This window comes from Poeciliopsis prolifica, unplaced genomic scaffold, assembly GCF_027474105.1.
Source record: "Poeciliopsis prolifica strain line A6 unplaced genomic scaffold, Auburn_PproV2 SCAFFOLD097, whole genome shotgun sequence".
In the NCBI taxonomy this organism is placed as follows: domain Eukaryota; kingdom Metazoa; phylum Chordata; class Actinopteri; order Cyprinodontiformes; family Poeciliidae; genus Poeciliopsis; species Poeciliopsis prolifica.
The window spans coordinates 1,148,542-1,176,413 of NW_026562472.1; the positions used below are offsets into that span (position 1 = coordinate 1,148,542).

Consider the following 27,872-nt stretch of genomic DNA (forward strand, 5'->3'; position numbering starts at 1 on the left):
CTGGACGCAGTTTTCCAGCAGAGCTTTGAGAGAAAAAGAGTTTCTTCTTGCTGTAAGAAGCAACAAGAGGAAAACCTGGAATAAGACGAAACTCAGTGAAGAGGAAGAGAGAAAATCTGTGGACTGCATAAAGCCGGTTCTGATCCACAGAAAAGAAAAAACATGTTTCTGCTGAACCCAGACTGCTGAGGGACGGAGTGATGTGATTCACTTTCTGCTGATTTCAACAAGCAGAGAAACTAGTTTACAATGTTTCTGTTCTTTTATTTTATGTTTAAACACCAGAGGTTTTACAGTGAGAGTTCCTGCAGCAAGAAAACAGATGCACTGTAAAATTCATTTATTTAGGTTTAATTTGAAAAGTTAATTCTTGCACACTACACAAACAGGTCAGCCTTGGATGCTGGTGCTCGCAAAAAACAATATTGCAGTTGATCAAAGTGAACAAAAATAAAAATAAACAATAAATGTAAGAAAATAGAAATCAAAACATCACCAATTCAAGTAAGTAGGAGCGCAGCATTAAGACAGAGACCTTAGCTCACTCTGGGTTAAAAGCTAAAAAGAAAAAAAAATGTTTTTAATTAGTTTTAAAAAGTTGTATCATAGAGTTGACCACCCATCTCTGATGCCTTAGTGGGTCCTTTTTGACTTGGTGACGTCATCTTTTTGCAATATCTTTGTAGTGACAAGTTTTTATCACTTCATATTCCAGATATTTCTCAAAAATATGTTACTGATATCATGCAAATAAATATTTTGATTTACCTTTAATACATTTTGAGAAATAGCATGTTTTATATTTCTACCCTGAATGAGGGTCAAAAATGACCCGCATTCATGTCTTATGGAATTTAATGGGAATTTTTGTTTCTTACCAACTTAGGACTCAGTGTTTACGGTTCACTAAACAGTGTTTAGTGAACCGTAAACACTGAGTCCGTGTCACCCTTAAGTAATAATATTTTACAAAGAAAGAACTCCTACAGATAAGTATTATCTTTATTTTCACCTCACAAATGTGTCAATCATCAGTAACAGTGTTATTGTCACAAATCAACCTATTAGTTAAGTGAAATTGTGAAATGCTCTCAAAATAAAGCATTTCATTTAACCCGTGACGAATTCTTTTCGAGATCAGGCATTTAAGAAAGTAATTAGAAGAGCTGAGCGACCCAGGCTTCGGTGGCGGAGAACCCAGGAAGCTGCGGTGGTTCATCAGTTAGAAAGGCTCCAGAAAGCCGAGAGAGACACGGAGAAACACGGAGAAACACGGAGGGACACGGAGTGGCAACACTTACTGTTATTAATAAGTCAACAATTATTTGTTGACTTGTTAACAATAGTCAACAATGAAAATGTGCTTGTGATAAAATCCAACCCGCTGAGATCAGAGCACTGAGCAGAGTGAAAATATCTAAAGGAGAGAAATTTTGTATTAAAGTTTTTTTAAAGTAAAACACAGTTAACTAAATTCACCTGTAAGTTCATTTAGCTTGTTAATTATTTGATCAGAAAGCACGACTGTATAAATTTCTTAGGGTGTGATATAAATAGTATATTGGGGTTTTGAAGCAAAATGATCACAATTATTCTGTTTTCCAGAAAAATTTATTTTTCTTAAATATTCTCCTGACTCTAAACTGGAAACTCACCATGTTGAAGTTGACCCAATTATATATTTCATCAGGAAACTGAAGTGTTATTTACTTATGATATACAGACGTGTTATCTATACATAAATAACACATAAGACAGACCATAATAATATTTATAATGAGAAAAATATAAACGTGATGAACTTAACAGAAGTCAGAAACCAGTTGCAGCTCTACAAACTCTATTTATTCTGAGCGGGGTATTATTGGGAACTACAATCTTGATAATGAATTGTTAACGTTTAATATCAACTTAATGTGGAGCTTAGAGAAAAACTAACAGTCTGTCAACCGTTTTCTGACTCAGACATTATCATGACATCTTTTTATTCACTGTTTGGTGTTACTGTTGTAATGAAGAGTTTTAAATCATAAAATAAAGCTCCTGTATTAAAGGAGGACGTTTTTCTGATCAAAGTCAAACTGAATAAAATCCTGCAGTGACTTTTATTTAACGGCATTAACAAATGTTGATCTGACTTGATAAAAGTGAACATTAAAACAAAGGAACAATAAATCTGGCAGAAAAATGTCCTTGAAGAATGTATGTAGTTACGACAATTCACCACCAGAGGGGAGTATGAACTCACTCAACCATCACAAAACTGATAAACTTTCAACTTTTCATGAAAGAGTTTCTGATGACTAAAACCTACATTGACTTAATCCTGTACCTATTAATCTATATATTTCGTACTTGTATGTTATCAGAGATGGAAATGTATTTTTAAAATAATTCAGACAACAAGTTAAACAACAGCTACTAAGAAATAGTAATATTTTCTTGTTACTCTTGATGGAAATGTAGTAACAGAAAACAAAAACATTTCATTTTATTCAGTAAAAATCCTAGTAGAAATATTAGCTTTGGATAATTTTGAGAATCAAAGTCTAGAAAAACTATAAACATTATGTTGATGGTATCACATCAGTGATAAAACTCAAGCAGCTGAGATCAGGACATCCAGCAGGATAAAACCATCTACAGAACAATTAATAAATTGAAAAGTCAATGAAGCTTTTAAAAATTTGAGTATTGTAGTTAACAGAACATTATTTACATTTTTGGGTTTGTATTAATAAGGTACTCGCTCTGTACTGCCCTCCTGTGGTGACATAATGTAACTACACACTAAAATCATTCAGACCAGCTTAATGATAAAGTTCTATGATAATAAAACTTTGATCGATTATTAGTGAACTGAAGGTCAGTCGCTGCTGTTCAGCATCAGAGTTTAGATCCAGAGCTCCTGACAATCAGTTTCTCTTTAAAACAAGATGACTCTGGAGGTTTGATGTTAGGAGAATTTTTCCAGTAGAGCGTTACATGCTGCTTTGGTGTCTTGACTGTAAAATCATATTTTAACGAATTAAACCAGCAGAGAGGATTGTGGGTAGGACAGCTCCTCTGTCTCCTCCAGATCTGTTGGAGCAGATCAACCTCAGCAGACAGACAGGATTTTAACTGATCATGTTCTGAACTCTGAGGATGTTTTCCTGAACTCAGAGCTGAGCTGCAGAGATTTCCTCTGTCAGAATCTCTGGTTGTTATCAAGAGGTTCAAAGGTTGATAACTTTACCTTTATAAAGTAATGTTATCTATGAACACAGAGCCTGAGAGGGACAGGCCCAGAAGAACAAACTACAGATAACAAACTCCTCAATTTAGCTCCTCAATAAAGCACTGAAGCAGCTGTTTGGTTTTAAACTATTTAATGTCCATATTGATCTATGAATTTATTGATTATTTAGTGATGATATGGAAGAGTACAACTCAAGCAACAGAACCAAACTAAAGTCAAATTTCTCCAAGAGGGACAATTAAAGAGACTTTATCAGGAATAACGGGTCGGTCCAAGATTCCCACTGACAGAAGAAAGTTTGAACTTCCTGCTTCTCTGTTAGTTTGAGTCCATCTGTCAGAAAATAAAAGCTTCGTCTGTTTCCTGTGAAGATATGACGAGCTGGAGCTGAAGGAGAATCAGGCCGAGTTCTGGTTCTGGTTCCTCCACACAGAGAAAACCCAAAGAGAGGAAAACAAGAAGAAGTGAAAACTCACCTGATCCAGATTCTGCTCTGCTGCTACATGAACATTGAACTCATTTCTCCTGACCTGATACCTGACTCCACCTGAGGCTCCGCCCCCTGCCCAGGTGATTTAAACACCTTTAATGTCTTTTTCCCTTTGAATCAACAGTAAGCTGAACTGTAAAACTCTGAGCTCAGATTTAAGCTTTTTAAGGGTTTTTCTCATTTTTAGGTCGTTATCAATACAGGAAGTAGTTCAGTAAGACAGGAAGTGATCAGCAGAAATCCTGGGAGGAGATCTGATCACTTTAGTTCAGCTTTAATATTTCTGTCTTTATTTATAGTCTGGAAAACATTCTGATCCATTTATAGAAGGATCATTTTTCTGATTGCTTCGACTTCTTTAAGCCTTAATCTTTCTCAACATCCAAACAGCTCCACACGTTACAAAGTGGAGCTGATGGTGAGACTGAATGAAGCAGTTAGTTCTGATGGTGGTGAGGTGAATCTGCAGCTGATGGACGAAAACAAGGTCTGTCCTGATTGGACGACTCGGATCCATCAGAACAGCTCCATACGTAAAGATATTTAACCATAAATCTTTACAACACTCTAAAGTCTCTTCTGATTCAAACAGTTGTGCAACAACAGGTTTAGTTTGTTAATCAATAACTATCAATATGAACTTCCAGGTTTTAGTCTAAACAATTGTGGAAATTTGAAGGAAAGTCTGCAATCACCTGTATTCTAGTGAATGAACAAGAGCCACTTTCTGCTCTCTTTTTGCTAAAAGAAGTTTTTACTAGTCTTTCTGAAACTTAAATATCCAAAAGATTGGAGGTTTTACTTTCTAAACCTCCTCACTTCTAGAAATGCAGCATTTTAGCTTTATATTAAAAACAATAAACTACAAAACAGCTTCCATTAAATACATCAATTGGACATGATGAGCTTTAGCTCTTCAGAATTGTCAATATGGCTGACTCTCAGATCCAAAATGTGTCCATGTTACTCTACTTGACATGAATATTTTATCTGCATCACATTCTAACACAGCATCTAGACGTATGACTGTTTTTAACATACATAATACATGGTTACACTGATAACCACGACATAACATGCATTGACAACCAGAGAAGAAAAGGAACATTATTTTGATTTGAAATTAAACACTGAACACTTTTCTATATAAATACATGCTATGACAGTCTTTACTATGTGTGACCAAAACATTCATCACATAATCTGGAATAAGAGATACCAATTGATGTTTTCACACCTATTTCAAGTTCATCTCCTCTTGTTGTTGCGTGCTGTAACTGATGAAATCAAATAATCCTGAGATACGTAACAAAGTTTGGAATAAATATCTTTCTGTGGTTTGTCACAACATTTCACATTTTTTACTTTACAGAAACATATACTTCCATTTCTTTGGTTGTTGTTTTTGTTGTTTTTTTTACAATTGCTGTGTTCGTATTTGGAATATTTATTTTTATTTCCTTATTTTAAGGAAGATCAGCTGGTCTTTGGGTTTCCCCTCCAGCTGATTTATTGTCTCACTTGAGTTCATAGTTTCTCTCTAAGGACACATTTATCAGCAACTCTGAAATTATTTCAGTTATAATGTTTCTGTATTGTTGAATTACTCTGATTCCTTCCTCAGAAAGCCTCACTGAAGGAAAGCAGTGACAACAGGTTTCTGCAGGGTTATCTCACAGCGTGAACCAAGGCCTCTAGAAAACTGACCGTGAAGATGTACAACTTGCTCTGTTTAACTCTGTGTCTGGAATGAGAGTATAAAGTGCAAGATACCTTGTGTTTAGTTAGTGATTGTCTTTGGCGCTGTAGCCATGTGATGAAGTGTTTTCCTCTCCCTTTAGAGTTACAGTGTTCTTTGTGATTAGGGATCCTGAAAACAATAAAAAGAGAGAAGCAGACAAATGTGGTTTCAGAGCAGCAGGAGATTGTGACTGAAAGCACATCTCTGTCTGTTCTCCCCACGAGTAAGAAAGAATCTAAATCTCTTGTCTTTCCTGTGTTTGTTGAATCTGTATTTAATAGGTGTTAAACCTGACAAGAGTGAAACAAAACTAGAATAAAGATAGAAAACATTCAGTATTTCTTTTGCTGAAGCAGTTATGAAACAGAGCCGCTTTTTTCATGGATTCAACAGAAAACCAACAAAAAAACAAACTATTTTTATTTTTGATAGTAGATTATGAGCGCTCACTGCCCTCTGGTGGTGAAATATTGCAACTACAGATATTCCTATTCATGGTAATTTCTCAACCAGTTCATTTGTTTAACATAATTTGTTCTCATTTTCACTTTTATCAGTTCAAATAAAATCAACTTAAATTAAAGTTTCTAAAGATCCACTGCAAGGTTAATAAATGGAAAAGAAAATTAAACTTACTTCAGAAAAATCCTCCCAAAAAGATTAACTGTCGTTAATTTTTAGAATCAAGGCCTGAAAAATATAAACAATGAAAATGTGCTTATGATAAAATCCAACCTGCTGAGATCAGAGCATTGAGCAGGACGAAAATATCTAATGGAGAAAAATTAAACGTAAAAAGTTAAATTTTAAAATATTACCAGTTATTACTTAGTAAATTGTATGACTGAATGAATCTGTGAATAAATTTATAACACATAAAATGATATGGTGTTGCTGCTGTTCATTTTATTTAAATACCTTTATCAGTTTGACATGACTATCGAGGAATAGGAAAATTAAATAATGGTGTTTGAAAACCTGAGCAGAATTTAATTTGGTGCTTTTAATTAAACATTTCAAGGAGAAAAAAGGAAAACTAAAAGCATTATTTAATATGAACGCTAACCGAGATATTACCTTCTTTTAGCTCTTAATGTGAAAGAAACTACCGGAAGTGAATGTGGTATGTATATTCTCTAACTTTATAGAGTAGCTACAGTTACCATCTCGGTCCACTAGAGGGCATTAACCGCCCTGCTCTGAGAGAAGTTCAGTTTGCTTGTTGTGCATCAATCTTCTGAATGTTTCCAGGATAATTTAATCGATCATAAATATTCTCCTGGGTTCAAACCACAATCTCAGCGTCTAAACCAGAATTGGAGAGTTTCGTTTCAACTCTTATGGAGCCAAAGCTCCTCTGAAGCTGCTGCTAGAGTCTGTTAGCATCGCTAGCATCGCGAGAGCCGCTAATAGTCTCTGCGGGCTGTTTTCAACTCTGTGGAGCTCCTTGTTCACACTGACCGATAAAACACTGATTGCATGTTAAAGTAGGCAGAACAGTTATGATTAACATTCAATTATTAATGTCAATACTAATATGTATCACGAGAAAGATATAAACCTGATCAACTTAAACGTCAGAAACCAGCTGCAGCTCAACAAACTCACCTCTATATTCATAGCGGGGTATTTCCTCCCTCTGGTGGCCATAGTGGGAACTACAACCCTGATAAAGCTGCATTATTTACATTTAATATCCAATTTATATAGAGAAAAACTAACGATCTTCTCAACCAGAAGATAAATAATCAAAATAATATTAGAGCCGTTTTTCGACTGAAATATTATTTTTGGCATATTTTAAAACACTTGTTCGTTGTTATATTTGTAATAAAGTGTTCAAAGAGTATTAACACAGCAGCTATCTTTTATGATTTAAAACTTGACTTGATAAAAGTGAACATTAAAACAGAAACAAAACATCTGGCTGAAAAATGTATTTGAAGAATGTTTGTAGTTACGAAGGTTCTCCACCAGAGGGCAGTAAGAATTCACTCAACCATCATAAAACTGATCAACTTTATAATTTTCACGAATAACTAGTTATATTGACTTAATTCTGTAGATCGTGATCTACAGAATTGTAATTAGAACTGGAAAGTCCTCATGACAACATTAGAGAAAGCAAGGTAAATAACAGCTACTTAGAAATAGTAATAGCAGAAATGTAATTACAAAAAAACTGTGGGTAATTTTGAACATCAAAGTCTGGAAAAACAATAAACATTACGAAAAAACATATTTATTAGTAATAAAAGTCAACCAGCTGAGAGCAGAATAGAATAAAAACAGTTTAAAGGGAAAAAATCTTCAGCGTCAGGATTGAAAGTTTAATTCATCTGAATAAATATTAACAGTTCAATTTGAGTCCATAGAGTGAAATAAAACTAGAATAAAGATAGAAAACACTAAGTATTTCTGTTTTGCTGAAGCAGTTTTGAAACAGAGACGCTTTTTTATGGATTCAACAGAAAACTAAAAAAACAATTTTTATTTTTGATGGTAGATTATGAGCGCTCACTGCCCTCTGGTGGTGAACTATTGCAACTACAGATATTCCTATTCATGGTAATTTCTCAACCAGATCATTTGTTTAACTTAATTGTTTTCATTTTCAATTAAAATAAACTTTAATTAAAGTTTTTAAACGTTTTGATTAAACATTTCGGGGAGAAAAAAGGAAAACTAAAAGCATTATTTATTATGAACGCTAACCGTGAATATTAACTCGTTTCTTAAGCTCTTAATGTGAAAGAAGCTACCGGAAGTGAATGTGTTATGTATATCTCTAACTTTATAGAGTACCTACAGTTACCACCTGGGTCCACTAGAGGGCACTAACCGCCCTGCTCTTAGAGAAGTTCAGTTTGTTGTGCATCAATCTTCTGAATGTTTCCAGGAATTTAATCGATCATAAATATCTCCTGGCCTCAAACCACAAGCTCAGAGTCTAAACCAGAATTGGAGAGCTTCGTTTCAGCTCTTATGGAGCCAAAGCTCCTCTGAAGCTGCTGCTAGAGTCTGTTAGCATCGCTAGCATCGCGATAGCCGCTAATAGTCTCTGCGGGCTGTTCTCAACTCTGTGCAGCTCCTTGTTCACACTGACCGATAAAACACTGATTGCATGTTAAAGTAGGCAGAACAGTTATTTTTTACATTCAGTTATTAATGTTAATAATAATATGTATCATGAGAAAGATATAAACGTGATCAACTTAAACGTCAGAAACCAGCTGCAGCTCAACAAACTCACCTCTATATTCATAGCGGGGTATTTCCGCCCTCTGGTGGCCATAGTGGGAGCCACAGCCCTGATAAGGCTGCATTATTTACATTTAATATCCAATTTATAAAATAAAACTATCTTCTCAACCAGAAGATAAATAATAAATTAATCAAAAATAATATTAGAGCCATTTAAAGAGTTTTAAATCATAAAAGATAGCTGCTGTGTTAAAACTAAATAGTTTTTTCAGTGACTCTTATTTAATGGCATAAACATATGCTGAATTGATAAAAGTGAACATTAAAACAAATTAAAGTAATTCAAAATGCAAGGTAAATAACAGCTAAATAGAAATAATAAAACTAAAGAAATATAGTTACAAAAATTTTTTTATTCAGTTAAAATCCTTACAAAAATATTAACTGTGGGTAATTTTGAGAATCAAAGTCTGAAAAAACTATTAACACACTTTTATTAGTCATGAAAGTCAAGCAGCTAAGATTAGAGCAGAACAAAACCATCTAATGAAAAATAATATTATTAAAATTAAAAACTCAAAGAAGCTTTTCAAAATATTTGAGCATTATATTAACCATAAGATTATTTACATTTTTAGGTTTGTTTTTGCCAGTTAGTCACACTGCCCTCCTGTGGTGACACAATGTAACTACACACTAAAATCATTCAGACGAGCTCAATGATAAACTTCTATGATAAAACTTTGATCAATTATTAGTGAACTGAAGGTCAGTCGCTGCTGTTCAGCATCAGAGATTAGATCCGCAGCTGCTGATAATCAGCTTCTATGTAAAACAAGATGCTGATAGTCTGTTAGCATCGCTAGCATCGTTAGCTCCGCTCAGAGTCTCTGCGGGATGTTTTCAACTCTGTGGAGCTGCTTCTAGTTCACACTGACAGATCAGCACAATCACAGTAAAGAGCCTGATGTGACATATTGAGTCTCCATTCCCCCTAATGTTCTCTAGATTAACTGGAAACTGAAAAAGTTCACCACCAAAAACAAAACGAGAAATATTAAAGCACTGAGAATCAATGACTATGATGAAAAATTTTATTATTTAAATACTTTTAGAATGACTATAAAATATATATATGTATATTTATTCAGATTGAAAGATGGATGTTCCTGAAAACTGCTCCAAGATCAGAGTTTCTAGAAAATGTTAGAAATGTTAGAAATGTTTTTGAAATGTAATATGTAACAATGTATTGTCTATTATATGTTGCATGACTTTGTGTTCTTGTGTTTATGATGTAAAGCACTTTGAAATGCCTTGCTGAAATGTGCTATACAAATAAAATTTGATTGATTGATTGATTGATTCTAAACTGGTTAAACTGGTTTCAGTGGTGGAAGCTGAAGTTTCTCTGCCGTTTCCAGTAAAACATCTTTTTATCTGTGGAGCTTTGAGGGACATTTTTATGTCAACAGAAGGAAGAAGCAGCAGAGAAAGAGGTTTGAAGAGTCTTTCATGACTTTAAAGCTGAACTGGAAATGATTCCCATGTTTCCATTCTCAGACCATTTCTGGTTCCAGGATGAAAATGAACCACAGAGAAAAAAGATCAACTTTCCAGTTGAATCCAGTTCAGATCAAAACTCCATGAAGCCTCTAAATGGAGTCCAGTTTGAATTGGATCTTTATTGATCCAAAGAGACAAACAATATCAGACACTAAATGACAGACATGAGAAAAAAAAGGAGGAAAATCTTTGAGGTCAGAGGTCATCATCTTGATCCAGAGTCTCTTTAGACTCAAACTGCTGCAGCTTCAACCTCTGAGGATCAGCAGGACAACGTATGTGTCTTCCACCTGCAGAGAGAAGAAGGAAGGAGAGCAGATCAGTGAGTGTTTCAAGTAGCAGTCAGTGACGCAGCACATCCAGTAGATGGTTTCCAGTCAGACTGATCTCAGAGCTGTGACCAAAATGAACCTGATCAGTTGTTTCCTGTTGAACTGAGAGAACAAGCAGGTCTGAGATCAGATCTGCTGCTGTTTGATGAATGAGGACCACTGTCTCTAGACATGTTGGACGCTGGAGTCCAGCTGGACGTCCTGGAGACATGGACACAGCAACAACACAGCAAGCTGCTGCTCCTCTGATTGGCTGATTGCTGTGTCCAATCAGGAAGCCTGAACCATTCTCCTCCCACTGAGAAGCTGCAGCTTTACTGGGAACACTGGATCTTTGCTTGATGCTGACTGGGTTTAGTTCAATATGCTGACAGCAGCTGGACTCACTACAAACATTTACTTACTTTACAGTTTTTACAAAACGCTTCAGCTGCTGAACATCTGATTCCTCCAGGCTGTTTCCAATCAAGTCCAGTTCTGTCAGACGGGTCGGGTTGGACTTCAGAGCTGAGGCCAAATCATCACAGCTGATCTTTGACAAACTGCAGAACTGCAACCTGAATGAAGAATAAAAGATGTGAACCAACAGGATGCAGGTTAACCAGTCCAACAGAACCAGTTAAAGATTCTCATGAATATTAATGCCAACAAGCTGCTGCTCCAATAAAGACCTGCTGACTTCAGAACCAGAACCAGAACCAGAACCTGGTACTGGGTCATGATGTGTTGGAGGATTTTAGTCAATAAAATCATTCCAGGTTCTGATCAAAGTGTTGAAGCATCAATCATTGATTATTGATTTGTTCCTGTCAGATTCCAGGAATTCACTTTTCTAGACTGGATGACCTTTGACCTGATTGACCTGAGGGGGATTTCTACACACTGGGTCCAAATGCAAACTCAGAATGCTGTCCTGTTCTGACCTCAGATCAGCAGGTCCAACTCAGTTACACAGTGTGACAGCGGAGCCGTCACGATCTGAGAGTCTGTGTTAGCAAATATATACAAACATGCACAGTTATCAACTTACCTGTTTCTTTTCCTTTTAGTTTGGATTGAGGCGGTTCATCGTGGGTGCACACGCGGTGTTTTCGTTTGACGTTGATTCTAATCGGTTATTTTTATGTAGATGTTTTTCCGGTTTTCTGTTGGGTGAAGTTGTTTCCGATTTGGAGCGCACCGGGAGTGAATTATGTGATGTGTTGTAGCCATCACAATGTGCTGGTTGGTTTTTGTTTGAATGTATTTTGATTATAAATTTATTTATTTTTCCTTATTATTATTTTGTATATTTCAAGGATTTGAGTTAGAAATAATTGCTTAGTTTTGTTTAGTTTTTGTTTTGTTTGGGACTGACAACTCAGTTACACAGTGTGACAGCGGAGCCGTCTGGGCGGAGCCTGCGGCTAAAAAAGCAGGGCTCTGTTTCACAGAGGGCAGTCTGCACCGAGACGCAAGAAGTGTTACATTGGAGATGATGAACTGGGACTTGAAGGTACTGCTGTGCTATGTTGATTTTTAACTCATTTTGGATGCTTTTGTAAACATCCTGCATCGACCACCTTTGATTCACTGTTTTGATAGAAAATAAAATTTATTAAGATAATCTCTGGCCTTGGTTTGTCAATCTTTATGTGTGGTGGCCCAAGTCATAAAAGAACCCCGTCACACACAGAGAAACTAAATTAAACTCTGGATCCAGGAACAAACTCAGAAAATATTGATTAGATCAGAAGAAATGAACTTTGATTTATGATCAATTATATAGAATTATTCACAGAAATATCAATAATTATATCATTAAAATACCTCAATGTCTCCAGTCTGCAGCCTTCAGTCTGTAGAAAACCACAGAGATCCTTCAGTCCAGAACCTTCCAGGTTGGTGAAGCTCAGGTCCAGTCCTGTCAGATGGGTCGGGTTGGACTTCAGAGCTGAGAACAGAGACGTCCAGCTGGTCTCTGATAAACTGCAGTCAATCAATCTGAATAAAGAATAAAAGATGTGAACCAACAGGATGCAGTTAAAACTGAAATATGAACAAATAAATAATAAAAATGTATAAATTAATTTCCCTGAATGTAAAAGAAACATGATGAACTGATTCTAACATCTGATCCAGTCAAACTGGTTTAAAGAGTCCAAACCAGCAGAACCAGAACATTTGATCAACAAAGAAACTCAAAGTTTTCTATCAGCCTGGATGAGTTGAGCTATTTCTGCTGGTTCCTGATCATCAGACCCGACTTGGTAACTGGATCAGAACCAGTCAGGTTCTTCATTAATGGCCTTTGGGTTCCTATTAAAGCTGCTGAAAGCCAATGGAGGCCATTATTTCCTCAGGAGACGGTTCCTCTCTGACCCGGCCCAACAGAACCACAGCCTCAGGACAAAGCTGAGGAACCTGCTGCTGCTGCAAACCTCACTTTCATTCATTGCATCTAGATTTGCTTTTCTACAATCAGTGGTTTCTTAGACGTTCATTAATGAGGATTTGAACTCGTCAGTGTTTGTGGCTCTGGAGGATCAACATTTCATTCTGATGTAAAGAATCAGAAATAAAACCATCTGAATCTTTACCAAACTGAAACATCTCCATCATTCATTCACAGCATTTCAATTATTTTACTCATTTTGTTCATCAAAAACATTTTAAAGAGAAAAACTGAAAAACAAAGTTCAATAATCTCAAAGTCTGAAAAAAGAAAATAATTAATAAGGTCAAATGTTTTAGAGATTTTATTCTCATGATTAAACAGGTTGTTTTAAAATAATATATTAACATTAAATTGATTAACTATTGATTAAAGAATCAATAAATGATTTTATTGAATAAATAGAGAAAACAAACCTCAGAATCTTCACTTTACTGACTGAATTCTCCAGGATCTCAACCAGATGCTTCATATCAGAGTCTCCACCTTTATTTATTAAGATTTCCCTGATTTCCAGTTCAGTCAGATCTGGGTTGGACTTCAGAGCCGAGGCCAAAACTTTACATTCAGCCTTTTGGAGCGAACAGCCACCAAGTCTGTGATTAGAGAAGAAATAAATTCAGTTCTGATGAAATCAAGCTGGATCATAAACAGACTAAACTATGATAACAGTGATGTCATCATCTGATCATCATCTGATCATCATCATATCTACTGAGTTTGACCCCACAGAAAATCTGTGCAGTTCCTGGTTAGAGTCCAGGTTCTGGTTCTGGTTCTGGTCCAGGTTCTGGTCCAGGTTCAGGTTCTGGTTCTGGTTCTGGTCCAGGTTCTGGTTCTGGTTCTGGTTCTGGTCCAGGCTTCATGTCCTCAGACCTTCAGCTGCAGTCAGATGTTGAAGATCTTCTATCATCAGTGAAGGAAAGTTCAGTTTCTCTGCAGCAGCTGATGAAGAGGCTGACTGAGCTGAATGAAGGAAACGACTGGAGATGATGGAGAGGAGGAGGAACTGCTCACAGCTCTGACTTGGACTAGACCGTTTAGATCTTCCACCAAGCAGGAAGTGAGTTATAAATGAAGTGAGCAGAACAGGAAGTCCAGCTGCTGTGGACCTCTGGCATCTCTGGGTTTGTTGAGCCAATATCTGCTGCATCATCATGAATAATAGTAATATATTGTATAGAAACATGTTTCCCAGCAGCAGGTTATTAAATGCTGCCACAGAGGAAACTGGGAGCAGGACAAACACATGATGCTCCAGTTCTGTCTCCGTTCATCTGCTGGATTTGATGCTTTAACAAAGTAGAAAGTGGACAGTCGTCAACCTGCTGCAGCTAAAAGCTTCACGTTGTTCTGGTCGTCCTGCAGAGCAGCAGCAGAACCGGTCCTGCTGCTCCTTCGGGTCAGAACCGTCCTCTCAGACTGTCGATCTGAGAGGAACTGGGACAAACTGGTTGGAAGAGGGACACATGTCTCTGCAGTGGTCTGTCCATTGTCTCAGAGGAACAAAGGTTTGGATGTCAGGAGAAATTGTTGCTAAACTCCTAAAGAGCTGAAGAGCAAAACCCCTGGAGGAGACGGAGCGTTTGGGTCCAGCAGCATTTCATGGTGAAGCAGTGAAAGTTCTCCAGTAACTAGAAGAGGCTGGATGTCTCCAGAGTTGAAGCTCATGTCTCTGCAGGTCTTCATGGAGGACAGCTAACAGCTTCAACAAAGGCTGCAGATGAAGAGTTGATGAGGAAAATGGTTCCAGCTCTGGAAGCAGATTCTCAGAGCTTTGGGAGGATCTGACAGAAACTAGAACTTTTTCTGGAACCAGACGACAAAACCACATTTTGGTCTCATTTACAAACTCAGAGGAAACTAGAGGGAGGAGGAAGAGGAGAGGATGATGAAGATCAACACTGGAGAAACAGGAGGACAATAGAGCTGAATCAGCATCACACAATGAAAACATCTGGACTCACCGAGCCTTTCTGCAGTTCCTCACAGCTGGAACCAGTCTCAGTTGTCCTGCATCTGATGATGTTTTGTACTTTTTCAGGTCCAACTCATCCAGAACCTCTGACATCTGCAGCATGAAGGCCAGAGCTGAACAGTTAGTCACTGAGAGCTTCTTCCCTGAATCCAGCAGCCGTTGGATCTCCTGATAAAATGAGACGTCGTTCATCTCAACCAGACAGTAAAAGATGTTGATGCTTCTGTCAGGAGAGATTCTATCAGTGTTCTTCTTCTTCAGGTTGGTGATGATTCTCTGGATGGTTTCTGGACTGGTCTCTGTCTGACCCAGCAGATCTTCTAAGAGTCTCTGGTTGGACTCCACAGTGAGACCATGAAGGAAGCGGACAAACAGGTCCAGGTGGCCATTTTGACTGCAGAGGGATTTCTCCATGACTTTCTTCATGAACTCATCTAGAGATGTTTCTCTGTATTCGTCTCCCAGGAACGTCTTGATCTCCTCTGACTTCCTGCTGGTGAAGCAGTGGAGCATGTAGACTGCAGCCAGAAACTCCTGGATGCTCAGATGAACAAAGCAGTAGACTGATTTCTGGAAGATCACACTCTCTCTTTTGAATATTTCAGTGAAAACTCCTGAGAACAACGCAGCATCTTGGATGTTGATGCCGCACTGTTTGAGCTCTTTGTCATAGAAGATCAGGTTTCCCTCCAGCAGCTGATCAAAAGCCAGTTTTCCTAGAGACTCAATCAGCTTCCTGTTCTCTGGACTCCAGATAGATTTGCTCTTTTTCCTCCATCATACTTTTCCTCCTTGATTTTGAGTTGAACCAGCAGGAACTCTACGTACATCTCAGTCAGAGTCTTGGGTAGTTTCTCTCTCTCTCTGGTCTTCATCACATCCTCCAGAACTTTAGCAGTGATCCAGCAGAAGACGGGGATGTGACTCATGATGTGGAGACTTTTGGATTTCTGGATGTGGGAGATGATCCTGCTGGCCTTCTCTTCATCATCTCTGAATCTCTTCCTGAAGTATTCCTCCTTCTGGGGTCAGTGAACCCTCTGACCTCTGTTACCATGTCAACACACTGAGCAGGGATCTGATTGGCTGCTGCAGGTCGTGTGGTTATCCAGAGGAGAGCTGAGGGAAGCAGTTCCCTCCTGATGAGGTTTGTCAGCAGAACATCCACTGAGCTGGACTCTGTAACATCAGTCAGGATCAGATTGTTGTAGAAATCCAGATTAAATCGACTTTCATCCAGACCATCAAAGATGAACAGAACCTGGAACGATTCAAAGTTTCTGATTCCTTTGGTTTTAGAAAATAATTTATGAATCAGTTCTAATAAGCTGAACTTTTCTTCTTTCAGTAAATTCAGTTCTCTGAAGGTGAATAGAAATATGAAATCAATGTTCTGGTTGGTTTTGTCTTCAGCCCAGTCCAGAGTGAACTTCTGTGTTAACAGTGTTTTCCCAATGCCAGCCACGCCCATGGTCATCACTGTTCTGATTGGTTGATCTCTTCCAGGTGGGACTTTAAAGATGTCTTCTCTTCTGACTGTTTCTTGTTTCCTGGATGCTGCTTCAATTTGTCTGACCTCATGTTCCTGGTTGACCTCTCTAGTTAACTCCTCTGTGATGTGGAGCTCAGTGTAGATCTGGTTCAGATCGGTTTTCTTTCCATGTTCAGCGACGCCTTCAGAGAGACTTTGGATCTTCATCTTCAGAGACTCTTTAAGGTCAGGCTGATACTGACCAACAATATCTGAAACAAACAAAATAAAAACAATTTGCTGGACTAATACAGTGAACATTTTGATTCTTCTTCAAAAACTTCTGTGAAGGAAACATAATTCAATAATTAGAGAAAACTCAATGACACATATTCTAACGTCAGTTTCAGGGCCGGCCCAAGGCATAAGAAACTATGCAGCCTCTTAGGGCCACCTTTCAGTGAAGAAAGACTGACCTGGTGTAAATAAAATTTTTAGCTCTTGGAGTTATGCTTTAAAATCCTGATCTGCCAATTTTGATTTTGGTCGATACCATTTTTTTGTTTTGTTTTGAAATATTGCTAAATATAGGAAGAAAGTCAGTGAGTTGGCTACAGTGCAGTGAATATTGTTAACTGTAAACATTGAGTTTTCATCGAGGCGTGGTCCGGCCCTGGTCAGTCTGCAAAGTCTGTAGTCTAGTCTGTAATCTTTTTTTGTCAACCACCAAAACCTTCAGGCCCCATTGAGTGAACTGGAATCTCAGTCATTATCTGACTGTGAAGTGTCTGCAGTATTAGCAGAACATGATGCTTTGACCAAAGTTAAGGTAACAGTTATTTGGGAATCAATTTGAGAACGTCTAGACGGAATATTAAAAGTTATTATTTTAAAAACAAACAAAATAAAAAGTCAAATTTGTACATTTATCTTGTGGCTGGCGGAATTTACCGAGACATAAGTTTCCGCCAGCTGGAAAAAGACAGATTCAGTTGAAACAACTGACCACAAAAAGACTTTTAATCCTTAAATGTCCAAATGTCAACTAAAGACGTGGATCTGGAAGGAAGAAGCTCTGATTGGACATGTTCAGTCTCACCTGGAGCACGGCTGCTCTGATTGGCTGTCGGTCCAGATCCTGTTCTGGGTCGTTTCCCATACTGGGGCAGCTGGTACAGCTCGGATCCATCAGAACATTCTGACCCAAATCACAGCAGGATGGAAGCTCCTCCTCACTAAAGCTGCTCCTGTGAAGACATTTCTTCATCACTGAAATATTCACTAGCAACAGGCTGGAGCTGAACATGTTCATGAAGGTCCACAAAGAACCAGGGACCAGAAACTGGGTCAGAACAGAACCTCAGAACATTGATGATTTCTGGTTTTAAGTACTTCACTGAATTATATTTGGTATGATGACTGATGCCAGTGTTCCCAGTCTGGAAGATGCTGGTTTCACTGCTTCAGTGGGTTTACAGACAATCTGAATTGTTGCTCCTCACATGTTTTTGTTTTCATGCAACATTTTAACCCATATTAATTCATTCAAACTGATTTACTGACCAACATCCTTCATGTCTAACTTTAAATTAATAAGTAAGAAAATTAAGTTACTGTTTATTAAAACACTGAGATCAACCAGTTAATTTATATTTTATCTCTATAGATTCACATGAATCAGTTAGAAACTGGTTTCTTACTTTCTGTCTGAGGGTCCAGGTTCATTACTGAAGAGTGGATCATGATCTTTGGACCGGTCACTCCTCATAGATGGACTTTTGGATCCTGGAGGTTCTTTTAGATCCAGATCTTCCATCTTCTGGACCTTTTGAGAGACAAACCAGAACCAGTCAGTCCCAGCGATCCAGTTCCAGTAACTGGAAGCAGAAAGCTGGTTCCCATCATGTGTTCAGAGAATCAGAGTGGATCAGGTGAATGAAGGAGTGAACATTTGACTCTACTGTAAATCTGTATGGAGGGAGTCAGTGTGCAGGAGGTTCTGAGGGAGCAGCAGCTCAAGTCGGGTCCACAGCTCTCCTCCAGACAGAACCGGGTCCAGCTGGGATCTCAGCAACATGTCAGCCTCTGTGTGCAGCTCAGCAGGATTTCCTCTCAGCTAAAGAGTCACAAAGCAGCTTTCAGGGACCAGAGCATCCAGCTGAGGTACCAGCAGGACCTGCTGCAAGGAATCATGGGTAAATACCAGCTGGACCCACTGCAAGGAATCATGGGTAAATACCAGCTGGACCCACTGCAAGGAATCATGGGTAAATACCATCTGGACCCACTGCAAGGAATTATGGGTAAATAAAAGCTGGATCAACTGCAAGGAATCATGGGTAAACAGCTGCTTCTATAGGGGATGAAGGCCCCCCACTCAGCGAGGCCTCAAACATATTTAGTCAATTGATCCGTCTCAGAATATAAATTCAATATAAAGATACACATTAATGCAACATTGTTATTGAGAAACTGAAATGTAAATAGTTTCTTACAACTGATATAAAATGTGTTTAAATTATTATTATTGCTCCATTTAAAGATATTATTAAGTTATTTTAGGGATGCACCGATTGCAGTTTTCTGGTCAATCGCCAATCTTTAAATAGCCTGACCTCCTGATTCTGATTTCAGCCTAAACAATTTCTTTTGTTGAGTTGGCAACTGGTTCTGGATCAGTCAGTCTGGATCTGCATGCAGATTTCCAGCAGAGCTTTGAATGACAAAGAGTTTCTACTTGCTGTAAGAAGCAACAAGAGGAAAACCTGGAAAAAGACGAAACTCAGTGAAGAGGAAGAGAGAAAATCTGTGGACTGCATAAAGCCGGTTCTGATCCGCAGATAAGAAAAACATGTTTCTGTTGAACCCCAGACTGCTGAGGAATGGAGTGATGTGATTCACTTTCTGCTGATTTCAACAACCAGAGAAACTAGTTCACAATATTTTTGTTCTATTTTTTTAGGTTAAACACCAGAAGTTTTACAGTGAGAATTCCTGCATCAAGAACAATGATGCACTGTAAAAAGTTACATTAAGTTCTCAATTTATTTAGGTTAAATTTGAAAAGGTCATTATTGCACACTCTACACTAACAGCATATATATATATATATATATATAAAAAAAAAAAAAAATCCCTTCTCACCCACCGCGGGTGGTTCTTATCCTCTGAGCTCGGGTCCTCTACCAGAGGCCTGGGAGCTTGAGGGTCCTGCAGTATCTTGGCTGTGCCAAGGACTGCACATTTCTGGACTGAAATGTCTGATGTTGTTCCTGGGATCTGTTGTAGCCACTGCTCCAGTTTGGGGGTTACTGCCCCGAGGGCCCCGATCACCACAGGCACCACTGTGGTCTTCACCTTCCAGGCCCTCTCCAGTGACCTCATCGAGGTTGCCATTTGCTTGTGGTATACCTAGGTACTTGTAACTGTCCTCTATGTCTGCTATTGTTTCTCATGCTTCTTTTTCCTGATGTTGCAATCACTTGGTATTGCTACATCTACCACAACGGCTTTCCTCTGTTGTTTATCCACTACGACAATGTCTGGTTGGTTCGCCATTACCATTCTGTCTGTCTGGATCTGGAAGTCCCACAGGATCTTAGCTCTGGCGTTCTCCACCACCTTTGGGGGTGTTTCCCACTTTGATCTCGGGGTTTCCAGTCCATATTCTGCACAGATGTTTCTGTACACTATGCCTGCCACTTGGTTATGTCGTTCCATGTACGCTTTCCCTGCCAGTATCTTGCACCCTGCTGTTATGTGCTGGACTGTCTCAGGGGCCTCCTTGCACAACCTACACCTTGGGTCTTGTCTGGTGTGGTAGATCTGGGCCTCTATTGCTCTGGTGTTTAGGGCCTATTCCTGGGCGGCCAGGATGTGGGCCTCTGTGCTGTCCTTGAGTCCAGCTTTTTCCAGCCATTGGTAGGATTTACTGATATCAGCCACTTGGGTTATTTGCTGGTGGTACATCCCATGTAGGGGCTTGTCCTCCCATGATGGTATCACTGGCACCTCAACCTCCGTTCCCTGTTGTCTGAGACATTCACTGAGCACATTGTCTGTTGAGGCTTTGTCCCTGATGTATTTATGGATCTTAATTGTTTCGTCCTGGACAGTGGTTCTCACACTCACTAGTCCTCTGCCTCCTTCCTTGCGGCTCGTGTACAGTCTCAGGGTGTTGGATTTGGGATGGAACCCTCCATGCATGGTTAGTAGCTTTCTAGTCTTAATATCTGTGGCTTTTATCTCCTCCTTTGGCCAGCTAATTATTCCAGCAGGGTATCTGATTACTGGCAGGGCATAGCTGTTTATCGCACGGATTTTGTTCTTGCCATTGAGCTGGCTTCTCAGGACTTGCCTTATTCGTTGGAGGTATTTAGCTGTAGCTCCCTTTCTTGTGACCTCATCGAGGTTGCCATTTGCTTGTGGTATACCTAGGTACTTGTAACTGTCCTCTATGTCTGCTATTGTTCCTTCTGGGAGTGAGACCCCTTCTGTGTGGATGACCTTCCCCTCTTTGTGACCAGTTGACCACATTTCTCTAGTCCGAATGGCATCCCAATGTCCGTGCTGTAGATCCTGGTGGTGTGGATCAGTGAGTCGATGTCTTGCTCACACTTGGCATACAGCTTGATGTCATCCATGTAGAGTGGGTGACTGATATTGGCCCCATTTTTCAGTCTGTATTCATAGCCAGTCTTGTTGATAATTTGGCTGAGGGGGTGCAGGCCTATGCAGAACAGTAGCGGGGACAGAGCTACTTTGGTATATGCCACATCTGATGGACACTTGTGCAAGTGGTTTGCAGTTGGCTTCAAGGGTGGTTTTCCACAGCCTCATCGAGTTTGCAATGAAGGCTCTTAGAGTCCTGTTGATGTTATACATCTCTAAGCATTCAATGATCCAAGTATGCGGCATTGAGTCATAGGCTTTCTTGTAATCAATCCAAGCCATGCACAGGTTGGTGTGTCGGGTTTTGCAGTCTCAGGCAACTGTGTGGTCTACGAGGAGTTGGTGTTTGGCTCCTCTACTATTTACACTGATACCTTCTGTGCCATGCTCATGTGTTTATCCATGTGTTTGCTTATCTTGACCGCTATGATGCTTGACATGAGCTTCCAGGTTGTGGACAGGCAGGTTATTGGTCGGTAGTTGGGTGGGACTGGACCCTTTGATGGATCCTTCTGGATTAGGATTGTCTGCCCTTCAGTTAACAATTCAGGGTGAGTCCCACTTTGTAGCAGCTGGTTCATTTGGGCTGCCAGTCACTCATGGAGGGCAGTGAGTTTCTTTAGCCAGTAGGCAAGGATCATGTCAGGCCCTGGTGCTGTCCAGTTTTTCATACCTGAGACTCTTTCTTGGACATCTGTCACAGTGATGGTTATCAGCTCATTGATTTCTGTTATGGTGTTGGTAGGGATCGTTGGTAGGGATCGTTCTCAATGCTGCATTCACATTTTCAGTGAGGCTTTCAGATGGTACTTCACTCAGCGTTGTAATTGGAGGTCTGGTTGTCATTCGGGTCATGATTCTCTCTCTCAGGTCAGCAGCTGTTTCGCTCATTGGGGCCGTGTATCCCCTCACTGGGTGGGGACTTGTAGTTAAGTCCCCACAGTTCTGACATCCAGGTTCCTCCTTTTTGCCGTAGCATTTGTGTTGTATCTCGTCAATCTCAAGTTGTGATAGCAGTTGCCGTTTGTGGATGTTGGAACACTGAGCTACTAGTTGTTTTAGTGCTTAGTGTTGACTGGGGATGTCGAAGTAACCATTCCTTCCCCAGCCTTTGCATGTAACCTCTCTGGTTAGGGTTACTTGAGTAGTAGCATTCCAACAGATCCACGTTTTCACCTCTCACCATTTCCGTCTTGTTCCAGTAGTCCATTTGTCATCAAGGTGCTCTGGTTCTCCAACACCTGACGCAGACCTTGACGCGACCAGACGTCGCCCGTCAGGTGACGGGCATGTCATGCAACTTAGTATCTCTCATGGTATGAGGTAGGCAGTAGCTTGAAGGGTCTTGCCTAAGGACCCAGACTGGATTGGAACCCCGCCCTCTCATAATAAATAATAAAAATTCTCTCTCACCCACCGCGGGTGGTTCTTATCCTCTGAGCTCAGGTCCTCTACCAGAGGCCTGGGAGCTTGAGGGTCCTGCAGTATCTTGGCTGTGCCAAGGTCTGCACATTTCGGGACTGAGATGTCTGATGTGCTCCTGGATCTGTTGTAGCCACTGCTCCAGTTTGGGGGTTACTGCCCCGAGGGCCCCGATGACCACAGGCACCACTGTGGTCTTCACCTTCCAGGCCCTCTGCAGTTCTTCCCTGAGGCCCTGGTATTTCTCCAGTTTCTCATGCTCCTTTTTCCTGATGTTGCAGTCGCTTGGTAATTGCTACATCTACCACAACGGCTTTCCTCTGTTGTTTATCCACTACGACAATGTCTGGTTGGTTCGCCATATATATATATATATATATATATATATATATATATATATATATATATATATATATATATATGACTGGATAGCTCATACATAAGGCATCAGTATATCACCCGAGAGGGCAGGTTCGAATCCAGTCTGGGTCCTTAGGCAAGACCCTTCAAGCTACTGCCTACCTCATACCATGAGAGATACTAAGTTGCATAACATGCCGGCTCAGACGTCGCCCGGCCAAACAAGGTCTGCGTCAGGTGTTGGGGAACCAGAGCACCTTGATGACAAATGGGCTACTGGAACAAGACGGAAAGGCGAGAGATGAAAATGTGGATCTGTTGGAATGCTACTACTCAAGTAACCCTAGTGAGAGAGGTTACATGCAAAGACTGGGGAAGGAATGGTTACTTCGACATCCCCAGTCAACACTAAGCGCTAAACAACTAGTAGCTCAGTGTTCCAACATCCGCAAACGGCAACTGCTATCACAACTTGAGATTGACGAGATACAACACAAATGCTACGGCAAAAGGGAGGAACCCGGATGTCAGGACTGTGGGGACTTAACTACAAGTCCCCACCCAGTGAGGGGATACACGGCCCCAATGAGCGAAACAGAGCTGAACGAGACGCTGCTGACCTGAGAGAGAGAATCATGACCCGAATGACAACCAGGCCTCCCCGGCGCCAATTACAACGGCTGAGTGAAGTACCATCAGAAAGTCTCATTGAGAATGTGAATGCAGCATTGAGAACGATCCCTACCAACACCATAACAGAAACCAATGAGCTGATCTACAACTCAGCATCAGTGATCCTTGAGATACTTGGCTATAAGAGCAACCATGAGACCCAATACCCACCATGGAAAAGACGGTTAGAGGCTAAAATCAAGGTAACAAGGAGGGAAGTGAGCCAACTGTCAGAGCTCCACAAGGGTACAATGAAAAGATCAGTACCCAGAAAGTACAGGCAGATGCCCATACCTGAAGCACTCGAGACTGCCAAACAGAGGCTCCAAGCCTTGTCCAGCCGCCTAAAGAGATACACAAGGGAGAATGAATCCAGAAGGATTAAACCGGCTCTTCTCCACTCAACCAGCTAAGGTGTACTCTCAATGGCAGGGTAACAATAACAACAGAGCAGACCCACCAAGGCTGGAGACGGACAATACTGGAAAGGCATATGGGAAAGGGAGGCGTCCCACAACAGCAATGCACAGTGGCTGATCTCTCTACGAGAGGACCACAGCAACCTCCCTGAGCAAGCCCCGGTAACCATCACTGTGACAGATGTCCAAGAAAGAGTCTCAGGTATGAAAAACTGGACAGCACCAGGGCCTGACATGATCCATGCCTACTGGCTAAAGAAACTCACTGCTCTCCATGAGCGAATGGCAGCCCAATGAACCAGCTGCTACAAAGTGGGACTCACCCTGAATGGTTAACTGAAGGGCGGACAATCCTAATCCAGAAGGATCCATCAAAGGGTCCAGTCCCACCCAACTACCGACCAATAACCTGCCTCTCCACAACCTGGAAGCTCATGTCAGGCATCATAGCGGCCAAGATAAGCAAACACATGGATAAACACATGAGCACGGCACAGAAGGGTATCGGTGTAAATAGCAGAGGAGCCAAACACCAACTCCTCGTAGACCGCACAGTTGCCCGAGACTGCAAAACCCGACACACCAACTGTGCGTGGCTTGGATTGATTACAAGAAAGCCTATGACTCAATGCCGCATACTTGGATCATTGAATGCTTAGAGATGTATAACATCAACAGGACTCTGAGAGCCTTCATTGCAAACTCAATGAGGCTGTGGAAAACCACCCTTGAAGCCAACTGCAAACCACTTGCACAAGTGTCCATCAAATGTGGCATATACCAAGGAGATGCTCTGTCCCCGCTACTGTTCTGCATAGGCCTGAACCCCCTCAGCCAAATTATCAACAAGACTGGCTACGGGATACAGACTCAAAAATGGGGCCAATATCAGTCACCTACTCTACATGATGACATCAAGCTGTACGCCAAGTGTGAGCGAGACATCGACTCACTGATCCACACCACCAGGATCTACAGCACTGACATTGGGATGTCATTCGGACTAGAGAAATGTGGTCGCTGGTCACAAAGAGGGGGAAGGTCATCCACACAGAAGGGGTCTCACTCCCAGAACGAACAATAGCAGACATAGAGGACAGTTACAAGTACCTAGGTATACCACAAGCAATGGCAACCTCGATGAGGTCACAAGGAAAGGAGCCCAGCTAAATACCTCCAACGAATAAGGCAAGTCCTGAGAAGCCAGCTCAATGGCAAGAACAAAATCCGTGCGATAAACAGCTATGCCTTGCCAGTAATCAGATACCCTGCTGGAATAATTAGCTGGCCAAAGGAGGAGATAAAAGCCACAGATATTAAGACCAAAAGCTACTAACAATGCATGGAGGGTCCATCCCAAATCCAGCACCCTGAGACTGTACACGAGCCGCAAGGAAGGAGGCAGAGGACTAGTGAGTGTGAGAACCACTGTCCAGGACGAAACAACTAAGATCCATAAATACATCAGGGACAAAGCCTCAACAGACAATGTGCTCAGTGAATGTCTCAGACAACAGGGAACGAGGTTGAGGTGCCAGAGATACCATCATGGGAGGACAAACCCCTACATGGGATGTACCACCAGCAAATAACCCAAGTGGCTGATATCAGTAAATCCTCCCATGGCTGGAAAAAGCTGGACTCAAGGACAGCACAGAGGCCCTCATCCTGGCAGCCCAGGAACAGGCCCTAAACACCAGAGCAATAGAGGCCCAGATCTACCACACCAGACAGACCCAAGGTGTAGGTTGTGCAAGGAGGCCCCTGAGACAGTCCAGCACATCACAGCAGGTGCAGATACTGGCAGGGAAAGCGTACATGGAGCGACATAACCAAGTGGCAGGCATAGTGTACAGAAACATCTGTGCAGAATATGGACTGAAACCCCAAGATCAAAGTGGGAAACACCCCAAAGGTGGTGGAGAACGCCAGAGCTAAGATCCTGTGGACTTCCAGATCCAGACAGACAAAATGGTAATGGCGAACCAACCAGACATTGTCGTAGTGGATAAACATCAGAGGAAAGCCGTTGTGGTAGATGTAGCAATACCAAGTGATTGCAACATCAGGAAAAAGGAGCACGAGAAACTAGAGAAAATACCGGGCCTCAGGGAGGAACTGGAGAGGGCCTGGAAGGTGAAGACCACAGTGGTGCCTGTGGTCATCGGGGCCCTCGGGGCAGTAACCCCAAACTGGAGCAGTGGCTACAACAGATCCCAGGAACAACATCAGACATCTCAGTCCAGAAATGTGCAGTCCTTGGCACAGCCAAGATACTGCGCAGAACCCTCAAGCTCCCAGGCCTCTGTAGAGGACCCGAGCTCAGAGGATAAGAACCACCCGCGGTGGGTGAGAAGGGAATTTTTTTTTTTATATATATATATAATATATATATATATATATATATATATATATAAAGAAATGTCTGATGAGATGATGCCACCAGATCAGACTGACAGCCTCACAGGACAGAAGTTGGACGTTTTCAGATGCAGCCGAACATGAAGAGGCATCAGATTAATTATTTACTGATAAAAGCCTCTGAAGACAAGAGAAACATTTCAAAATCCTCCTGGATCAGAACCAGGACTGATTTCAATCCAATGGGAGTAACTTTATCTAGAATAGTTTTTCATCCCCCGTCTTCTGACACCCTCATATCTCAGCTGGTCACAACTGGTGAAGACCTACTGGTCCCAGTTTGACTCTACAGTGTATTAAACTGGAGCTTCTTGGGTAGTACTACTTAGTTACTCTGTTACTTGAGTTACTTTTTTGAAAACAGTATTCAGGAGTATTTTACGATGCTGTACTTTGTACTTTTATTTAGAAGCATCTGATGTTTGAAGTAGTGCGATTCTAGAGAATCATTTCTGGCTGATCTGCCACCTGTGCAGTTCATTTCATTTCTCCAGTCTGAAAACAACCAGAAACACTGACTGAGCTCAGAGCTACAGAACCAGGACCAACGGGTCGGTTCAGATTCCTGCGACAGAAAGGGGTGCTGCTCTAAAGGGGCGGGGCTTAAAAACTGGTTCTGAGCTGCAGTCCTGATGAGGAAGTTGCAAACATGAATAATAATCAGAGACCCACTGGTGTCCCAGTCTGTTTACTGGGATGTCTGAGATGAGGCCTCTTGTGATGTCATCAGAGGCTCGTCATGAAAACAACTGAACAGAAACACGGAGCAGGGACTGTTGCTCTGCAGGAGACAAACTAGAATTTATTTACAAAGCTGAGCCACAATCTACAATTTCATCCTGGAAACCATTTTTTAATGATTCAGCTCAATTCTTCCTCTAAAACCAGATGTGAGTCTCTGAGGTCGGCGTTTTCTGACATCAGGAGGAAGAGCAGCAGAACCAGTAAAGATACTGGAACCAGTTCAGCTCAGCAACAGGAAACTACAGCTTTAAGAGAGTTTATTGGTTCTGATCAACAGGAAACCAGAACCCGACCAGAACCACAGCTCCATGAAGCCACAGGTTGGTTCTGAAGGAAACCGGGTTGAGTTCTGGTTCCTCAACAGAGAGAAAACCCAGAGAGAGGAAAACAAAAAAGTGAAAACTCACCTGATCCAGACTCTGCTCTGCTGCGAAATGGAGTCTGAACCTGAGCCACACCTTAGGCTCCACCCCCTTCCAGGTTACTTTTACTTTCATGTTTTTCCTTTGAATTAATAGTGAGTTGAGCTGTAAACCTTTAGGTCAGATTTGAACTTTTTCAGGTTTTTCTCAGTTTTCAGCCAACATTTATTGCAGGAAATGGTTTCAGGAATGATCTAGAAGATTCAGGATTCTGGGAGTTGTGACTCTAACTGACCTGAACTGCAGCTGAGGAAGAGGAGGACGATGAAGGTGAAGCGGCCATC

At 40.9% G+C, this 27,872-nt stretch overlaps 1 pseudogene; it reads right to left on the reverse strand.

Annotated features, from left to right (window-relative positions):
- Window positions 1-9,132: 9,132 nt before the first annotated feature.
- On the reverse strand, window positions 9,133-27,610 carry LOC129353808 (NLR family CARD domain-containing protein 3-like; annotated as a pseudogene).
- Between the last annotated feature and the right edge of the window lie 262 nt (window positions 27,611-27,872).